Source organism: Thermobia domestica, chromosome 14, assembly GCF_964235325.1.
Source record: "Thermobia domestica chromosome 14, izTheDome1.hap1.1, whole genome shotgun sequence".
NCBI lineage: Eukaryota > Metazoa > Arthropoda > Insecta > Zygentoma > Lepismatidae > Thermobia > Thermobia domestica.
The window spans coordinates 144,303,803-144,323,873 of record NC_137467.1 but is presented as its reverse complement, the minus strand read 5'-3'; the positions used below and the strand labels follow the sequence as shown (position 1 = coordinate 144,323,873).

Below are 20,071 nucleotides of genomic sequence, written 5' to 3'. Positions count from 1 at the left end.
CGGACTAGAGGACACTGGAACTTTGAGTGGTCCTCTTTACTGCCTTTAGCAGAGTTTCTTGCCATCTAAAACTAATAAGGAGACGGAGAGGGTGTTCTCTAACAATACGTCATTTATACAAAACCATGCCCATCATTATCACAGATATTCTACCATTATTGGCAAGTTACTTCCGCAAGGGGCAATCCAAATGAAATTGACCAATGATGATTGCTGACAAAATTTAGTTTTTTTTTCTTTTGATTAATATTTTTTTTATATCTGATGGTGAAAATACACGATTTTCGAAAATTCGCAAAATTTAAAAATTTCCAGAAAATCAAGTATAAGGTTCTCAGATCTGAAACTTGTTTGGAACGTTGTTTATTATCTAGTCTCTATGTAGACAAAGAAATGAAGCTGAGTTTCATTTATTTCGTTTCAAAATGTATATTCCAAAATGGCCATTTCTAGATTTCCAACCTCAATGTTCAGAGCTTCTTTTTTCCACGTTCTAAAGTACGTCTCAATGTGCATAGAACACGCAATGTTGTCCGTTCCATTATCTTTCATACGGTTTTCGTTTGGATTCATTATCTTTGAAACCTAAAAAGTTACAGCGTTTAACGGAACCCTCTGAAAAGTGCAAAATACGCTCAGGCGCCTATACAACATGGCCGCTACAAACAAACCTGCGCGGCTAAAATATAAATGAATACCCGTTTTCAACTCCCTAAATGTGGTACAATCTCAGATAAAAAAAAAAAAAAAAATTAAAAAAATAAATAAATTTTGTCAGCAACCTTTGACCTGGAAATTGGTCGATTTCATTTGAATTGACCCGCAATTGAGAAGCTTCCTTGCCCCAACGTCTTCGTCTTCATTCATAAATTGTAGCCTTAATCCTCCCCTCCCACTCTTTCCTGCCACAATACCCTCTAGCACATCCTTCATGATACAGTTCCTTCTTACCCAATGCCCCAGCCACTTTCCCTTCCTCTCCTCAACAATATCTAAAACTGTTCTTTTCACCCCCACCATTTCTCACCACCTTCTCATTCGATTTCCGCTTAACCTAATTCTCACCATTCTTCTTCACACCCACATTTCGAAAGCTTACAATCATTTATCATTCTTGCGTAATGTCCATGTTTCTGCCCCATATAGTTCATTACTCCACACGAAGTATTTCATTAGCTCCAAAATAAAACAAATATTATTTTCAATACTAAAAAGACTTATTTATTACACATACACATTCTTTCGTTGTAAGGTTCAAAGCACACATTAGCATGTGGCTATGGATAGGAGTAAACTACTCTTGTAGGCATGAAAAACAATGCTTCCTCTCTGACGGATCTTAAATAGCAAAAAGGTCTTCAAAACTGGACAGTTATTCAGAAAATAATTATTTGCAACCATATCGCCATGTTATCTAGCATACACTTTTTCAAATTTGTTTGATTTCCAAACTATCCAATGTGTAAGTGTACTTAATAACTTCAGTAAGCTTTTCGAGTTTGAGATGCCTATATCCTCCCGCCCGTCCATCTGTCGACAGATTTTATAGCAAATCTGTAAGAGATATCGAGAAGCGATTCTTTTGCAATCGATTCTGCGTCCCACGAACAAGTTTCATTTCCCTCGTTAACAATTTATTCAAACTGAAAGTGAAAGGAATTTAACGTTTCCAGTTTCAACATTGATTGTTATACAACAAAAACTTAAGGCCTACGTTTATCTGAAGGGGTCCAGCTCTTTTCTCTAAAAAATGTTACTATTTTGGTAATTTCTGTTCACATTCGGTTAGTTTAGGGTAGAGTTGGTTAGTTTAGGCTAGTTTAGGTTACGTTAGGTTAGTTTAGTTTATGTTATATTGGTGTAGGAGTCCCGCATAATTTTTAAAAAATGATAGAATTTCGCTTATTTCTACTAATATTACGTTAGTTTAGGTTAGTTCAGGTTAGCTTACGTTAGTTTATGTTAGGTTAGGTTTGATTTGGTTACGTTATGTTACATCTAATTACTTGCATCACTCATTTCTCTTGTAAATTTTGTGTTTTTTACGTGCTTCTGGACCCCTTGTACTAAACATACTCCAAACTTAAATAGCAATACGCAGTTTGGAATCGAATCAGCGTCTCAAAACAATATACCATCACCACCCGTAATATTCCATCAAAAACCCGGTGGAAGTGGTTCAAATTTATTAGTACTTTTATTTCCAGAATTGATTTCCACAGAGCGAAAACTTTAAGGCACATAGAGAGACGCGGCTTTTTGAAATTGATTCAGCCTCCCAAGAATATATTCTATGACTTCCATTATATCAATACAAGAAAAATGGTAACGGAAAGTGTCAAGGTATTTTTTGTAATTGACAACATACTATTACCTACAACACACTATCAAAATCGGAAGTAGTCCAAACTTACTAGAACTTTCGGTGTTAATACTGATTTCTTTAGACCAAAAAAGGTAAGAGATATAGAGAAGAGTTTTCTAGCAATAGATTCAACGCCACAAGAATAGGTTCCATTTCCTCCGTTAACCATCTATTCAAACCGGAAGAGATAGAATTCAATTATTTCGGTTTTCAACGTTGATCGTCACAGAACAAAAGTGGTAGTAGAAAGGACAAACAGTGCTTGAAATCGACTCACCATCTCGCGACAACGAAATACCACCAACCGCAAAGCTCTTTAATATGCCATAAAAACTACACAAACCACTAGAACCAAGAACCAACCAACCTAGTCAGAGTGGAGTGAAGCTGGTGGATCTGAGCGATAGTGCGACCAAAAGAAGGCGCTACAGTGACGGTGGGTATGAGTAGAAGTGATGATAGTGGGAACATAACTGTGTTCCTCATGTTACTACCGGTACATGTCTTACCTGTCGGACAGATGTATCGTTACATGTCATAGTTGACATACTACATAACATAAAAAAGAAAAGCTATTCATCATGGTTTCCTTGACTATTACGTAGTTGAAAGTATACAGTTTCGATCATGGCTTTTAATATTGTTAGGGATATCACTTTAATATTCTGATACATTTTGATTACTTAATTATATATTCTTTTGAAATAATGTTTTATATTTTTTTCTATAAATTTTTCAAATTTATGGTCCAATACAATAGGATTGCATCCAGATATATTCAACAGGAAGCATTGACTCAAGCTACTTACATCTTTTACACAAGTAAACATGAAAAATGAAACGTAAAAGGGATCTAGTTCGTTAATTGGTGTTCTCAAGCGGATTGTTATGAAAGTAGTTTAGTGACGTTGGAGTGTTACATTGTTATTTTAAAATTGTTAGAGTCAAATATTTATAATAATAGTAATGCTACTGTTATTTAATCTTTGATGAAGGGTTAGGGGGCCTTGTCCCCTTTCAATATCTAAACTCCTTACTATATAAGGCTATTAAGACTTGTCTTAAAATCGACTCAGCATCAATGTTTATATCTACCGTTTGTGTTTCACTTGCTCCTCGCATTTCGTGGGAATGTTTTGTTGTTCAGCGAATATACACTTCGCGAGAGTAATTTTTTACTAGTTTGCATTTTGTAAACATGTTCGTGTTGAAAGAAATTAAATATAAAAGTTAGTCTTGTGTTTATCCATTGTTTTGTATTATTTCCGTCACTGTGCAGAGAATATATTAAACCGAAATGAATACGTACCATACTTCGAAATGGTGTGCTCTGACTTGGTTGTGTGTTTTGTTAGCACACTTCTGTGATGATTCACGGTTTTCAGCATTGTGATCGGCTAGTGGTATATTGCTGTTGTACGATGTATATGAAATGTTGCCCATGAGGTTATTGTAAGAGCTACTCAGTCATGGGATACACTTAGTACGTAGCTTTTCTATTAGTGGCTGTAGGAAGGAGGAAGCCGTAATATTGTTATTAGCTATTTTTCGACGTATGTGTTGCTTCATTCGCAATGTGATTGAGTTGCAACTGGTTCTCTGAATTTTGAAATTAGAGTATTTTAATTGATTTTTTGGAAAGAGCTCGATGAAAATTAAAATAAGGATTCTGTCATTGCCGTATTACTTAATTTTGCCCTGAACTACTTGGAAATAATTCGTGTTTTTATTACGGTATTTCGTTCTTCTCTGCTTTTAATTCTAGAAATTTCGTTTAGAAACATAATTAAATTATCATTGTTTCATTACTCAGATAAACGTTTCAAAATTTTATTTATTTTAGCGGGATACAAAGTAACGAACTTTATCATCCCCCCCAAAAAATCCTTGTCTATTATAATGATCAAACTACACTAGAGTACAACAGTAATCTCCCCCCCCAAAAAAAAATCCTTGTCTATTATAATGATCAAACTATACTAGAGTACAACAGTAAAGTTAAATTGTACTTATAATCAGGAACATAAAAACAGTAGGGGTACAGCATCCCAAACTTGCCTGTTAGTCAAAGCTTAACACTAGTACTTCTTAGATATTTACCAAAGTCCCTTCACATCCTACGAACGTTTATCATGTTTCCTTTAAAGGCAACAATTTTCCAGACCTTGACAGCATACACTTGTTTCCTGTACATCATAGGCTATTTACCAACATATTTATCATGTCAAATTGGGAACATACCAGAGAACTAGTTAACTTAATATTTATCAGTGAATGAAAATAAATGAAAATTCATTGAACTTACGGCTCTCACAAATTCCTTGGCCTCCATTTACGGCATTCCATCTGCTATGTCTGGAATGTCAATTTAACAACACGTCTTTCCAGATATAATGACTGCTTTCTGAACAGAACAAATTATGATTGTTTTTGAGATGGTCACGAAGCTTCGAACTCACCTATTTCTTTAACGTTTCGTTTCTAATATGAATACAGTTTCTGTTTTAATCACTTTTAAGATCACATTACCTCATTCCACTACTTTCTCCGACATACTTCCTCATAGTCCTTAAGTTTAAGGTGTAAAAACTCATCCATATATTTTTAAACTAAAAAGATGCAAAGAAATGAATGACACTATATACTGTAAAAGTGTATATGAATAATACTGCTTAATTTACTCTCACGTAGCGTAATTATTGTTTATGCATTATATTGAAACATAACCAACAATGATAATAAAGGTAATAACAAAGAAACTTTAAAAAATCCAACTGCTACACTCCTAGCAGTTTACATCAACGCAACGCAAAATGTGAGATTTAGTTTATTGGTAATCAGCATAGTAGTTTAAAAAACTTTTTGCATTTTTTAAAACCTTGCGTTACTCTACGCAGAACTTTGCGAAGATTGGTACGGAATGTGGCCGCACGTAGGTAGGACAGATAGCCCCACACTAACACCATCAACCTCCTCTCAAGCTTTCATCTTTCTTGGTCTGTATACTGTACCCAGTTTCAAAAAGAATATACATATTTCGAATGCATATATTTATTAAACTTTAAGACATATGAATATGAAATTTTATACACATATCTACGAACCTCTCAAGTTCAAATTACAGTTCAAAATTCAAATTACAGATGTTCAATATGTCGTCCATCAGCGACACGAACAATATCACATCGATACTCAAATTCCTTCCATACTCGGGTAAGCATGTCCTGCGTCACTGATGTTATGGTAGTACGGATCCGGTTCTTCAATTCTTCCAAGTTCTGTGGGAGTGGTGGTACATAAACGTTGTCTTTAACGAAACCCCACAGGAAGAAGTCATAGGGTTCAAATCCAGTGACAGTTTAGGCCAGTTGAGACATGCTAAGTCGCCAGCTCCTTGATGACCAATCCAACGGTTCGGTAGAGTTTCATTCAGATATTCAAGCATTTGGCGACTCCAGTAAGGGGATGCTCCGTCTTGTTGAAAAATGAAGTTGACTTCGTGCAGCATCGGAAACAATCAGTTTTGTAACATAGCGAGATACTGCTGACTGTTAACCGTGTTTCCATTAAAGAACAATGAGCCATAAATAGGTGTTTGGAATATCGCACAAAACACGTTGGGCCTTATTCAGAGTCGCTTTGACGAATGATTAGTGCCATACTAAAGAGTTCGAGTAACATATATTTCCTGGAGTAGTCATGCCTTTAGTATGACGCTGGTCATACCTCAAAACGACTCTGCATAAGGCGGATTGGGTCTTATGTAGAGTCATTCTGAAGCGTGATTAGCGCCATACTAAAGGGTCAGACTAACATATGTTTCCTGCGGTAGTGAGGCCTTTAGTATGATGTTAATCATTCTTCAAAACGACTCTGCATAAGGCGGATTGACTTTGAGCGAATCTCGTACATGTTCAATGACTGCATGTGGGTTGTGTAGGCCCCAAATTCGAACATTTTGCTTGTTTACCGGAACGCTAACATGGAAAATCGCTTCATGACTGAACACGATGCGTTGTGCAAAAGTGTTTTCATTGTCAATTGCATTCAGAATCTCGTTACAAAATGCCACACATTTGCGTTTGTCATCAGGACACAGAGCTTGTAACAGCTGTAACTTGTACGGCTTCATAACTAACCGACGTCTCAAAACAAATTGTTGTTGTCGGCACTTGTATCTCCTGACTGTCACGACGAGTTGATTTTGAAGGACTACGTTGGAAAGCAGTTTGAATTCGTGCAACATTTTCTTCAGAAACACGAGTGCGGCCAGGACTCTTTCCTTTACATACACATCCTGTATCTACAAACTGTCGATACCGTCTGCGAATGTTCCACTCATTTGGAGGATCAATTTGGTACCTCAACCTTAAACGTCTTTGCACTGCAATCACGGAATTGCGCTTCGCAAACTCGAGAATACAAAATGATTTCTGCTGCGGAATAGCCATTTTAAACATATGACGATAACCAAGCAAAACAGAAGACAACTGATATCTAGCGGCTATTAATATAAACTAGACAAGGTATTCGTTTCTGCAATAGCCGAGCCGAGGCTCAGAGATTGATAGTTTGGACAAAAAATTCTTCGTAATACGTATATTCTTTTTGAAACAATATATAAATGTAATCAGTTGTCGAAATGAGACGGTATGTGGTGGTATACCATGCCGCCTCTGGTTTTAAAGTGATCAAGAGATACCGTCACTGGAGAGTAGATGCTAAATATCTTTAATAAATCCATTTTATACACAGTAATTGACAATTAGCTTTGCACGTAAAAAGATTTTATTTGTTATGTAGAAATGATTTCTATGTTGACAACACAGACATTTTTCTTGTCTTTTTCCTATATATCTTCAAAGAAGTTCATCTAGTTTATATTTTCATGTCTCATACTGAAGTGTTCCTTTATTATGTATGTGTGTGTCTTCTTGTCTTAATGTATATAAATATCGTGTTTTGAGCATGGGCGGATTGAGGGGTTTCTGCTGTGGGAGGTGGATCTTCCGGGGATTTGGAATATTCCTCAGTTGAGTGGGGGGTCCGGGAGTTTTCCTGTAGGAAATTGTTAAGATAAAAACTCGGTTTTGAGCATTTTCGTTTCTAAATTCTCTCTAATACAACACAAGGGGAAATATTTTTTCAGAAAGTTTCGGCTGGAAATCAAAGTCTCTCCATGTCTTCCTTCTCCATATCTACAGAGAAGCTCTTCAATGATTTTAAGTCATTATGTAAATAGAAATGCAATCTTTTAGGCAACATACCCTCACTGTATTTCAACATTTAGATAACTGGTATGTCGAGTCAAAATCGTAATAAAACAATCGTCTCTCTTCTTTTTTCCACTTCAAACACTGAATGTAAGATAAACTTAAGTTAGCCCTCTCCAAATTCGTCTTACTTCTTTTCAACTATAGACCTGGACTCAGTATGTGAACCTGAATTATTGAAACTATATGCATTACTTACAGTAGACAATGCATGTAAAGTTCGGCGACATTTAAATCATCGATCAAAGCCTCATATTATTTTTATTGGTACGTACACATACGTGTACTGTTATGTTTTTTTTTTAAATATAAATCAGGGGTGCAAATACCCAGTAGCCCGGGACGAGTGGTTCATCAGTGCGGGCGAGTTTTTAAATAGTAAAGACTATAGAAGTCACGATTAGGATGGGCTAGTAGTTTTTGGTTGCGCTAGTTACAATTTTTGTTGCTTACTTGCATCCTTGATATAAATATTCGATTGCTGTACACTTTTTTAATGAGCACATACTCTCTGTGAATAGTGCTGTTGTATTAGATTTTCAAGTGATATGCTAGTCCTATTATTGTGTATTTTTAGAGCGACGGGCACGTAGGCCCTCTGTGAAACACTGGGCCTCATGCAGAGTCGTTTTGAAGCGCGATTAGTGCCACACTAAAGAGTTCGACTAACATAAGTCTACAACAGTAGTCAGGTTTTTTAGTATGATGCTAATCATACGTCGAAACGACTCTGCATAAGGCGGACTATGTTTACACGTTCCATTAATCCCCAATGGGAAATTCATCATAAAGTAAATTTGCATCCAATAATTTAACTCCTCCCTAAGGAATGCTTGATAAAATTGTAAGAATGAAATCTCGATGAAAGAATTGAATAGTGGCGGCTTGTACTGTCATTAACAAAGCGTGCTATAATATATATATAATTACTTACCCACTAAAATCGGAAGTTGATATCCTTCTATTCTCTATCACCCTGGAATTGAAATCTAGCATGTTGTTGATCTAACTTTTTTCTATCGAGAGCATGGCAAGGGCAGTTAACTTTATTGACCTATGGATATTCCTCACGAATATCTTAATTATCTTTAGAGATGAAAAGTATCTCTCAGGCTCTGCTGTGGACATTGGTATGGTCACTATTATTTGCAAAAGGGTTGTTACTTCGCTAAAATTGTCCTGTAAGTTGTTTTTAAAGATAAGCTGGCAGAACCAAAAGCTCAGCGTGAGGTCCTGCTTTAACATTGAGTTGCTTTCAATCGCAATGTCCAGAATGTGTTCCGGAAATTTTTTCGAAAAATCACAAAAATTTGCAGAATACAGAAGTTTGGCGAGATCCAAATGGCTTGTTTTCTCAAATCGATTTCGCGCCTCCGCAAAAACGCGATCACATACTTATTTGGCATCTGGTGCTCTGCAAGATTCAATTGGCCTTATGCAGAGTCGTTTTGACGTATGATTAGCGTCATACTAAAGGCCTGACTACTGCAGGAAACCTATTCTAATCGAACTCTTTAGTATGACACTAAACATTCATCAGAACGACTCTGCATAAGGCCCAATACGTCCACATTTGTTTTCACCAACTGTTGGAAGAACTATATCACTTGTCATAATAGTGTCTGTGTCATTTCGAATTTTCTCAATGACTCCAATGAAATATTTAACTGCTACTTGTATTTTGATGGTAGGCTTGCACTGAATTTGATTATAGAAAATATTCACATGCGGCAATATTTTGTGAAATAATTCTAACCAAAACATGGAATTCTCTGTCTTTCAGAATACGACGGAGAACTCAAGATTCTTGTATTGTGATTTTTGATACGGACTTGTCTAGTTCTGAAAAGCACACTTTCAAAACATTTACATTTTCATAGATGAAACTGACTACTCGTGACTTGAAATTCCATGAAGTATCTGAACCATTTGGAATACGTCGTAGAGTAAAAACAGATACACGCTTGGGGAGCGGGAGGAAAAATGTGGAAAATCCAGAAAGACTACAGAAAAAACCCTGTCGATTGATTTTGAGATGCAGTTCTTTCCATTATCAAATTTAGTTGGTTAACATTGGACGTACTCGTAATGTACCAAAGGAAAGTGCCCTTTAATTTTATATTGTACGCCATTAATTGATCCCCTTATTACCCATTAAATGTCTGTGCTATAATTTTGTTACGATCTGAATCTGTGTCAAAAACGTTCAATTCATTTAATATACAATTCGACAATTCTGTGGCTCCCTGACCTTTAGGATTAAAAAAACAAAAAAAAAACAGAACCGAGCGCCGTCAGCAAACAGAAAATTAGTGCGAAAAAAGAGGAATAGTTGGCGCTTGCGCAGAATGTCTTCAGGACTAGCTCGGGAGAGTAATGCTCCCGGAAGTAGAAACGAGAAACATAGTTCTTATTGGTTGGCGTTATCCACTTCTTGCCACGTTGCCTTAAAATAGCAGAAATCAAATACTTGCTACTGTCGGCCTTCGTGGCCGCGTTGGCTAGCGCTATATGCTAGTAATAAGAGTCTATTTTGGCGCGAGTTCAAACCCGGCCCGAGGAAAGTTTTGTTACATTTTTTTTTACATTTTTATAACACATTAAATTAACAATGTGAAAGTAATACTTAAAAATGTGATTTATTTACTTTTTTGCAAATAAGTAGTTGTAGTACTTATGCCCTTGTACTCCATGATATAGGGCTCGTTTTGTTCCCCTTGTACTTCATGATATAAATTTTGTGACCAACTTAAAACAACTGGCTAGGATAGCGCGTAAAACAGCTGGCTAGAGTAGCGCGCGGAAAAACGTACTTCCGGGAGTATTTCTCTCCCGAGTAGGTTGTAATGTCTTCGGGCTCAACCCAGCTCAGCAAGGACTAGCTCAGGAGAGTAATGCTCCCGGAAGTAGGAACGAAAAACACAGTTCTGATTGCATATTTTCGAAATACACTCAGCCCTAGCCAGAAGGCATTAGGTTTGGCAACATCGCACGGAAACAAATGCTCAATTGCATTCTAACCAGTTCCTACTACTATTATTATTTTTATTACTACTACTACTACTACTACTACTTTTACTATGGATCTGTATAAGTACAAGGGCAAACTTATTTTAAGGAAAGAAGTTTAATGAAAATTTTAAAAAATAATCGTTACATCACTTTTTCAATATTATTTTAATCTTATTTTAACGAAAGAAGTATTATAAAAAAAAATTTAAAGTAGTAAAAAAAAACTTTCCTAAAGCAGGAAAAACCCACGCCAACAACGATTTTCCTTACTATTACCTGACCAGGATAGCTGTGCGGTTTTGGGAGGGTGGCGCTGCTGTTGTGTTTACATCAGTTTCTTGGCAAGCGCGGTGGGACAGGGGAGCGGAGAGTTTCACTTTGCAGTGTATCCAACGGTTTTTTAAAGTTACAGTTTAGATGTTATGCATAGTCTAATCTCTTTACGCTTAATAAAAAACGCCGTAACTTATCTATGTATTGTAGTGAACCATTCCTGAAGTAATGCAGATGTATTGTGAATAGTGATATATGAATGGAAATTACCAATTTAAGAACAACATAGCACAGTTGACAATTCAGTGAGCTTCTACCGTGTATTAAGCAGAATGTATAAAAATTGATTACGTTTTATTCGATTTCATTATAAAACAGTAGAAGCCTGTAAAACGCAGGAATGACAATGTCCAGTGGCGTATTTAGGGGCCTTCCGGGCTTAAGCCCCCCCCGAAATCTTACTTACTATAGTAAAGTATACCAAATATCTTGCAGAATATTCACATTTTCAGGCATAGCCCCCCCGAAAGTTAGCAAAGCCCTCCCCGAAATAAAATCGTAAATACGCCACTGACAATGTCAGTGACTAAATTTTAATTTTGGGTTGATAGCTTAGAGTTTTGCGCAATATCTTGTAACTGTAAGTTTAAATCAAGTTAAGGTTAAGGCTCATGATGCTGCTGTTTAAGTGTATGTTTATCGATTGACAAATAAATTATTTTTTCGAGTTTTAGCCAGGGAGGAATCTCGAAACGTTTCCTCTCGAGAACTGAAAGTCCTTTCCACTGGTCTATTGGCCAGCGCATGTGCTTTTATTCTATGTGGTTCTGGGTTTGATTCCCATTGAGAGAACAAAACTTAATTTTACAATCTTTCACTTTCATTAATCATCTGGCTCCTCTAGCATAATCAACATAATCATGGGACGTTAAAATAAAGAAATTTCATTTTTTTGTTCGAGAAATGTGAACCCTTTGGGGGAAAAGGAGATGAAGAAATTTTTCCTTCATTTTTTAAAGATTTATGGGATTGGATAGCTTGCCTTTAGGGATTGATTTGTACAATTTGGTTCAGTTCACCCTTCTTTTAGGATCATTATAGAAATCCAACCCTTTGGTAGAGTTCGAATAAAAAGTATTGATAAAACATCAGCGTATGGGTAGTGTAAGAGTAAGTATCATTGCTTCAGCACACAATAAATTTTATTTATGAGAAAAGAAATTACATCTGGACTAACTGTGAATTTCTCTCAGGTTTTAGCTATCAGGTCACAAAGAATTAAATCTACTAACTCTTTTCACACAATATAATTTTGAAACTTGGGAGCCTAGTGTTATATTTGTGTCTGTAGTATATAATAATGCTGATACGTTATTCTGTTGAACATCTTAAAGGTATTTGTCGATTGACTTCAGAGGACTGAGTTTAGCCCGTAAACACAAGTTGCCTATAGTTCAAACATATCAGATGTACGGTCTTGTTTAATAAAACCTGCTCCTCCCTGTCCTCTATCTGAAAAGTCCTATATTGTTATTCACATATGAAATTCAAAGGCAAAGTCAGTCGTCTTTATTCAGTTGTATTTTTATTTCAAGTGTAAGTATTAAAATGCGCTACGCATGGTTGCAAGAGGTTGGGTGGCTTTTTTAAAATACTGAACTGACATATCTAACATTGGCACTCATCTTCTTTATAAATTGATGTAAGAAACGGCCGATTGATTTCCAGCCAATTACTTCATCACCGGTATCTTTGAGCAATGAGATAACAATGGAAGACAAACTTCGTTCTTTTCAAACTTGATGCTTTGAAAAACTTATGAAAGTGGTTTTGTTATTCAAATACATATTCGCTCTAATCAATTTCAGAAGTAACATTAATCTTAGAATAACGTAATGGCTGTAAGAGTTACCCTGAAAATGTATTTTGTATATTTTCTTTTTTACGTAATTCAGAGATTTTGTCTGAATTTTACTGGAGTTATAAGGAACCTTCAATTATCAGGCACCCCATTTTAATCTCTCCCCCTCCGCCGTCAATGCAACACTTCTAACCGTCTCCCCAGGGGTCCTGGGTCCACCCCTGATTGAGATGGTACATAAAAATAACTTTGTCTAATCTCTGTCACTATTTAGCATGGTTTAGTAATTTTAAAAAAATATATTTCTGCCACATTTTGAAAACTTCATTTGAAAGTTTTCAAAATGTGGCAGAAATATATTTTTTTTAAATTACTAAACCATGCTAAATAATGACAGAGATAAGACAAAATTATCTTTATGTACCATCTCAATTAGGGGGTGGACCCAGGATCCCTGGGGAGACGGTTAGGAGTGTGGCGGTGAAAGATTATCAGTTCTCTCTCTCACCAAACTTTTGAAGTACATCCGAATATGATGTCAAGGCAAAAGAATTTTCTTACTCAAGACCCCGATCGCTCCGCCTCTGACTTGAGCATATGCGTGAAGTGGTTTATTACGAACAAGACAGAAAGTACTGTGATAAATTGGTTACAGAACTGTGATAGATTGATTACAGAACTGAGATAGATTGATTACAAGTAGTCCGGTTAGAAACACTGCTGTTTGCATTTTAGTTCCAAAACCGGCCGCCCGCACTCGTTCGCTGGTTGTGTTATAGTATGTTGCGCTAACCCACTCGACTACCAGGACCGACACCAGCTGGCGTTTACTTTCTGGTATATGTAGGTCATGACTCGTGATCGCGATATAAACGTCATTCATTTTTCCTACATTGTTGCCAAGCGTAACCCCGTTCACAATGCCTTCTGGCTAGAGTTCAGTGTATTTCGAAAATATGCGTTCTGATTGGTTGGAGTTATCTATGTCTTGCTTTCAAATAGCAGAATTCAGACGATTGTTGTTGTCCATCCTCGTGGCCGAGTGTGCTAGCGCTATATGCTAGTAACGAAAATCTCCTTTGGCGTGAGTTCAAACCCGGCCCGAGGAAAGTTTTTGTTTTTACATTTTTATAACACTTTTTAAATTAAAATAATATGAAAATAATACTCAAAAATGTGATTTACCTACTTTTGTGCAGATAAGTAGTAGTAGTAGTAGGAACGGGTTAGAAGCCCCGCAGGGCTCGTTTTGTTGCCCTTGTACTCCATGATATAAGGCTCGTTTTGTTCCCCTTGTACTAAATGATACAGATTTTGTGCAACTTAAAACAACTGACTAGGATAGCGCGTAAAACAGCTGGCTAGAGTAGCGCGCGGAAAACGTACTTCCGGGAGTATTACTCTCCCGAGCGGGTCGTGCTCAGCACGGTGGAAGCCATTCTGGGCGAAAAAAAAGGAAAGTCGACAATGCATATTGAGATCTTTGCTCCATGCTAGGGATATATTTTTGGGTAGGCTTGTATACTTCAAGCGGGCTCCATTCAGTACAGCCCGCTCGGTTCGTTAGTACAACTTTCACACTGCGGAAGGCGCTAATAATCGCGCTCCACGCTCGAAAAACAAGATCGTCATAGGAAAGTTCTGTATTTTGTTAATTGAGGAACAGTTTAAACAAATGAATGGATGAATGTTTTTTGAACTAAAATTAATCTAACACAAATACACAAATATAGGAAGCGTGCTGTAGCGCGGTAGCCCTACGTCAGAAACCGCTACTGGAATTGAATATATAATGAATGTAAGTATCTTTACCTAAGCTGGAAAAAGGGTGTCATTTGGGGAAAGTAGGGAGCAATTTCCTCCTCGACTTTAATAAAAAAAAAAACACATTCTTTTTAATAAATTATATACTAGTATACTCTCTTATGAAAGCGGACGTTCACTGTTAATCACTTGAACTTCATTTTAAGCAGGGGGCAAATAATTCACGTTGATTTTTATGATATACAAGCCTTTAAAAATGTATATTATATACAGGGTGGCCTACAAGTAGATATACGTCCCATACTGATCAGCTTACTGTATTGCACATCATTTATTGTTATCAAACAGGTACACCTAGTTCCTTTATTATTTGTTCTTAATGTCTTCTTACTTATACATTAAGCTCAGAACATCTGAAGCAAATAAACCCATACACTAGAACGTTGTGCTTGATCAATGAAGATATGTATACTTACTTTTGGACCATCCTATCCTAATTAAAACGTTAAACCAGGGATGCAAATAAGCAACGAAATTTTACTCACCCAAGGGCAGGCCGGTAGGAAGCCCACAAATTTAGGAGGGGCCCAACACAATCATATTATACTTCATCACCATATTATAGTTCATTTGCAAGCCTACTGTGAAACCTTTAGGGGGGAGCCAAAGTTTAGGGCGGCCGGGACCCCTAGCCCCCCGAGGATACGGGCCTGCCAAGGAATAAGCTACTAGCCCACATCATTTACTTACCTTCGGTATGATGTTACATACTCGCCCGCACCGATGAACCACTCGCCCCGGGCGAGTGTTTATTTGCATCCCTGGGTTAAACTTTTGTGTCAGTCGACAATCCTGCCGCCACTTGTCAAAATTTGAAATGACACTACTAACTGGAACTATACAATTTCTTTAACATATTTTGATAACAATTAAGAAGTGTTTAGAAAATAATTATTCTACTGCGTGGGCCCTTCGCTTTTGTTTTTAAATGGCTTCCAAAGTAATTTATCTATTGGAGGAAGACAAACAAGCAAAGAAAGAATCCGAAAGAGACATATGAGATAAAGAACTATGAAAAACAATGTATGATAGTGGGTTCATATCGTGCATTTATTACCCTGCTCATACTGGCATTATGCATATCATAAACTAGCATAAACGAGTCTGTGGTTCATGCATGACGTAAAATAACAGACCCTTTGTCTACTTGTTGGCATTAGAAGGGAATAAAGTCCACTAGCGAAGTCAATACAGGAAGAAGGGCAACGTATTATAAAGCGTCGAGTGACCTCAAGGCGGAAGTAGAATCTAGAGAAAGTCAGCAGGTGACAAACTTAAAAACGGATGTGAGTCATCTTCTCACCTGACATGTGATTGTGAATTTGCAGAATTACTTCTGCTTCAGATCAGGGGTTGATAGAAGAGTTTATTGAGGAAGAGTTTGTACTTGATTTCGTGTTGAGATCTTGGAGGCAGCTAGTAAACACAGTATTAAGGTAAAGTAATTTATAATATATGAATACAGTGTGTTGACATTATAGTATTAGTGTAGAATCGTAAATAAATTGCTGCAATCCGTAGTTTGACAATTATCTCAAGTATAGTATGACCTAAACAGCAAACAGTGAGGGTGGTTTTCCATTGTTTGTTTAATTTTATCAAATAGTTTCATTCCGTTTTTAAATTTCCCTTTGCGTTAAGTACTCGATATCAGTGTTTATCTAACACTATTATATCTGTAATGGAAAGTTATATTTCGTTCAATGTTTGTTCCTCAATGTCAAGCTGGTCCCTAGACATCAAGTGAGAGAATTCAGTTTCTGTGCTTCTAGTGTGATTGTTAAATAATGGAATCTACCTTTTGTCTGAATAATAAATTTCATTAAATCGTCGATGTCAGGTTAGATAGACAATATTTTTTCCTTCCTTTAGTTTAACCACAGAAATAACAAGATAATAAGTCTTGTATTTTCTCGGAGGTTTGACGTTTATTGTTTAATTTAGTGGATCATTGTCTTCGGATATTTAAAAAAACTAAGGTTATAGTTAAGGAGCCGTACTTCCCATTTAGGGAAGGACGAGAAACGCCATACTTTCAGGAATTATTCATTGACTATCTAGGATGTTAAAAAGTAGGTAATAGACTGAGTTCTTGCCCTTGTACTTAGGGTGTTTTGGTAGTGCAACAGTAAGATGTATCCTCGTGCACGGGAGATGAGAAGTAGCTGTTCTTAACTATTACCAAAACTAATCCCAAATTGACGTCTCACACGATTTATTTTAATATTACTGAATGTTTAATTTACTCCTGTGAATTAATCTCAAAGTGCGGGTTAGTTCTGTATCGCCGGACCAGACGAAAAACGATTTAAAAAAGGAATATTATTTAGTTTCCGTAACAGTTTCGAGATAGGGGCCAAAATTAATCTCAAACAGGATGATTTACAGAAGAAGTTAGTTGATAGTAGTGACTGGCAATCGTACACAATTTTTGGGTTAAGTTCCAAAGTTGGGCGTCCGTTTCCAGCAAAATTTTTAAAATTTACAGGAAAGATATGGATAATTTGATCGTTTTATGTGCTTGATAATATATAAGGGTCTCCAAAAATCTGTTTATGTGTTATATATAAGCGGTTATAAACATGGGACTATACGGCGAGCGGAGGGAACTACTTGGCGCAAGGTAACCAAACAGTTGCATTGTGGGAAAATAACGAGCATTTATGTTATCAACATGGCGAATGTACAAGGGCAATGAACTAACAGTTTTAACATTTGTGAACCAATATGTTGATAACGAGCAAAATCTTTTAAAAGTTTGTGAAGAGCACGGATTAATGAACCTAATAACAAATTGCAGAAAGTGTGGAAAGGAGATAACAGCGAAAAAACGTGACGAAAGCGGACGCCCAACTTCGGAATAAATGCCCAATTTTTTGAAGGCAGTAAGGAACCTGTGCAAACCGTAACGGTAAGTAAAAGTGACTTATGTTGGAAAAGAAGGTGAACTATTTGTAACGAAGACAGAAGACATTTGGACGTGCCCTGCGGGGCTCTAACCTGCCTTCACTCGCTGACGCTCGCTCGGCAGTACTGTCTAGATTAAATATTGGTAACCTAATATAACGTATGGAACCATAAAGCGACCGAATATCGCAAAAAAAAAAAAAGTAGGTGAAAAAGCTGGCCCCCATCGGTAAACAAAAGCCTTAGTTTCTTCCCCAAAATACCAGGTTGTGTTGTGTCTCACTTGGTACGGTAGTGATTATTATTCGAAATAAAGTGTCGACATACGGCATAAAAACTAGTGCATGAAACACGAATCAACTTGTGCTAAGTGGCCACTAGAGTGCGAATGCTATCTGAGGATCTGCTATCCTTAGTTTGCAACACTACATGCCAAGTGTGACATTGTTTGTTTTGATTCGTTTCGTTGCTACAAAAGTGCCACAACTCAAAAAAAGATAGTTTTGAGCAAATCACATTTGAAAGTGTTGGTAATACATTCACTTTAATGTTATTCACTAGTGAAACTAAAGTTCTCAAGCAGTTTCTAGAGCCATTATTCTTATATTGCCGGAGAGAGGGCAGGCTCACAAATCCGAATATATACATAACTTAAAACTGCGAATAAAATGTTCACCCCAAGCACGTCATTTCCAAAGACCAAAAAGAAAGAAAACCTCAATGCGAAAAAAATCTTCAACTGCACGTTGCAGCGCCCAATCATCACGCGGTGATCTTCTTTCCGCAGAAATGTTCGAGATCCCTGGGGCCGCGGTGGCTCAGTGGTAGAGCGTTCACCTCTGGTGCTTGGGGTCCCGGGTTCGATCCCAGCCCCCGCCAAGTGAACTTTGTGGTGGACAAACACCGAGTGCGTGGGTTTTCTCGGGGTTCTCCCGTTTCCTCCCACTTTCTTCATTCCACCATTTCATTCATCACTCATCATCACCGTCTCCTTTAGCCTAACCGGCATAAGCGTGGGACGTAAAACTCAGAGATTTCATTTCATTTCATGTTCGAGATCCCGGAACAGATGATTTTAACTTAAAAAAAAAATAAATAACTTAAATAAAATAAATAAATGAATTAATTGAACGTTGTAATTGACTATTTGTGTTTTTGTACGATGTTCCCTTTCCTTGAGATTACATGCTATGTTGAATGTATCACTGACTAGTGACACCGAACCTACTGGGCCCGTATGGGCTCGTCATCAACAGCCACTGATACACTCACCAAGCCAATCATCTACGGAAAATAGAACTCAAATCTGGCCCGAAATATAAAGCTTCCAAACTCTCTTCCATCACGACTCACAGTCCGATATCCATGCCTGCAGTTCATCATCCACGTCCCATCCGGGAATAGGCTGTGAACCACGACTACAGACACAGGACATCGACCTACGAGTGGAGCTGGCAATGAGCACAATGAAGATCTTAGTGTTGTCTGTGAAAGCCCTATCTGAATTAAAAAAAAAAATCTTGAAACAGAATTTTGTAATTAAAAAAAAAAAAGTCCAAACTGAGATTTTGATAGAAACTGATAAAATGAGAAATTTTCTACAGATTCGGTTGTTTTCAACTCGGTCACACTAAGGAAAAGTCTCTTCCCTGAATTTCACAGCTATTTCATTTCCCCAGTAAACTTATTCTGTACGTACTGCTCTTTGTTTTGATCATGCTTCGCATGCATCCCAAAAACGTCAACTTCATATTTCTATCACTTCTTAAAATTACAAGATAATTAGATTTTGTATTCGAAAAGAAAGATGTTTTCACGGCTAGTAAGTTTTATTCTTTAAAATATTCATGAATATAGTGTTGGACAAAATATTTGAAAACAGAAGCAAATCTTTACATTAAACTGACATACCCATCTACGAAAATTAATACGATCGATTTCTATATCTTTCAGAGCCAAAAACATTGTTTACTTTGTACATATATTCCCAAAATATTCATTTAATATTCATTTAATATTCTTAGCTTTCAAGACATTTACACTGAATCGACACGCAAAACAAATGAAAAGACACAATATAAATACATTACACAAAATGATACTTCACTGCCTACCGTTGTGGTTAGCTATTTTTACTTTGTTTTATTTCTTTGGTGCTTAAACTTCTCTGTGCATGGAGATTGTGGCCGGCATCGAGGATTTACGCTCTTCGCTACCTCTCTTACAGCTCGGACTCACTGGGCGATCTAGCACAGGTAAACATTCACTTACATATTGACATAACTTAAACCTAAATCCCTATCCTAACTACACTAACTTAACCTAAACAAGAATATATATATATATATATAAAAAAAAATCACATATTTTTCATGAAGCACCATCCTTATTTTGTATTTTCTATTTGTTTCGCTACCACATTCAAACCGAAGACGCAGTGGTTACTTGCATTCGTGTCGCTCTGAAACTTTTAAGTTTCTTAAAGAAGAAGAAAAGGTATTTACTAGTAATTATTAAAAAACTGCAATTTCTAAACTTGATGGGTATCAGATTTAA

The 20,071-nt window shown here is 36.8% G+C and overlaps 2 protein-coding genes across 5 annotated transcripts in view; one reads left to right on the top strand and one right to left on the bottom strand.

Moving 5' to 3' along the window:
• The window catches only part of Fgop2 (Fibroblast growth factor receptor 1 oncogene partner 2), a 36,656-nt gene extending 31,696 nt beyond the window's left edge, over window positions 1–4,960 (bottom strand). The window contains exon 1 of one of the 3 annotated variants that reach the window (XM_081738995.1): window positions 4,671–4,960. The gene's annotated coding sequence lies outside the window, so the exon portion shown is untranslated. Of the gene's footprint in view, window positions 1–4,423; window positions 4,443–4,465; window positions 4,557–4,670 lie in introns of those variants that run through there. The other 2 variants (XM_081738996.1, XM_081738997.1) reach the window with 2 other exon arrangements.
• A 10,694-nt stretch (window positions 4,961–15,654) lies between these two features.
• The window catches only part of spartin, a 56,946-nt gene continuing 52,529 nt past the window's right edge, over window positions 15,655–20,071 (top strand). The window contains exon 1 of one of the 2 annotated variants that reach the window (XM_081738994.1): window positions 15,655–16,044. The gene's annotated coding sequence lies outside the window, so the exon portion shown is untranslated. The remainder of the gene's footprint in view (window positions 16,045–20,071) is intronic. The other variant, XM_081738993.1, reaches the window with a different exon arrangement.